The sequence below is a fragment of the Mandrillus leucophaeus genome, unplaced genomic scaffold (genome assembly GCF_000951045.1).
Source record: "Mandrillus leucophaeus isolate KB7577 unplaced genomic scaffold, Mleu.le_1.0 Scaffold95, whole genome shotgun sequence".
NCBI classification, from domain to species: domain Eukaryota; kingdom Metazoa; phylum Chordata; class Mammalia; order Primates; family Cercopithecidae; genus Mandrillus; species Mandrillus leucophaeus.
In genome coordinates, this window is record NW_012110363.1 from 5,467,148 (window position 1) to 5,468,594 (window position 1,447).

Sequence of the window (1,447 nt, forward strand, 5' to 3'; positions counted from 1 at the left end):
TTAAGGGTAAAGATGGAGATTTTCCAGTGATTCTTTGAAAGGATCACCAGGTTCAGATTGTATCATGGTGCTCATGACTTCACACCTCGTTACTGCAGAGAGAGAGAGTATTAGGAGGCTTTCAAGGAAGGTGGGCCGATTCTCCAGCCAACGTGAGATATCGATAGACAAGAAGCTAAACTTCCCCCCAAGAGACAGTATGTCAGTCAGAAAACTATTTCCTGTCCGTTGAAATATCTTTTTATAGCTGGGAAAAACTTGGGAAAACCAAGTGGTGAGCCATGGAAAAGGGTTTCTTTGTTTATTTACTTTGGCTTTTTGAAATGTTCTTGGACTTGAGCAGACGGCTGACTCTGGGGAAAACAGACCTAAGGACGATTAAAGATGTCCCAAATTGACTCTGCTGGGAGGAACACTGCTCGTTACTGCCCCCCAGAGAAGTTCGGAGAGGGAACAATGAGAAGCAGAAGGCTGATGGAGAAAGGGCCGCTTGTATGCCAACAAAGGTCAGCCCGTATGCGTGTCTGTTGCACCTTGCGTAGCCTGTGAGTTTGCCTTGAAACCTTTCCACAGAGATGGCAAAATATGCTTTCAGCTCAGCTTTAATTTAGAAGCCATATCCTATCTTGGTTGAGTGCCATCTTGTTTAAAGTAACGTATTCTGGATCTATGTAGCTGGGGACACAGAAGGGGCCCACCATGAGGTTGTAGGCTTGTGAGCGTCTTTATGCAGGCTTCTCTTTGCGTTAAGCTCTTCTGGAGAGATGGTGACTGACTGGTTGACAGAACTGGCCTTAGCACAAAATTCTTGGACAAATTTGGGGCGAGATCTTCTCTTCCAAAGTCCAAGCTGTGGGCGATTGGGGGCAGACTCTCACCCTAAGAGGAGACATTGAAGTGAGCCAATATTTTCCAGAAGTTAAACAATGGAGGGGACCAGTGATTAATGGCTCACACCTGTAATCCCAGCAGTTTGGGAGGCTAAGGCAGGAGGATTGCGATTGCTTGAGGCCAGGAGGAGTTCGAGACTGGCCTAGGCAACATAGTGAGACCTCCATCTCTACAAAAAAAAAAATTAAAAAATTAAAAATGTAGCCAGGTGGGCCGGGTGCAGTGGCTCACGCCTATAATCCCAGCACTTTGGGAGGCTGAGGTGGGCAAATTGCCTGAGCGCAGCAGTTTGCGACCAGCCTGGGCAACACAGTGAAACCAAATCTATACTAAAATGTAAAAAATTACCTGGGCATAGCAGGGCACAGTGGCTCATGCCTGTAATCCCAGAACTTTGGGAGGCGAAGGTGGGCGAATCATGAGGTCAGGAGTTCAAGACCAGCCTGGCCAACATGGTGAAACCCTGTCTCTACTAAAAATACAAAAAATAGCCGGGTGTGGTGGTGGGCAACTGTAGTCCAGCTACTTGGGAGGCTGAGGCAGGAGAATTGCTTGA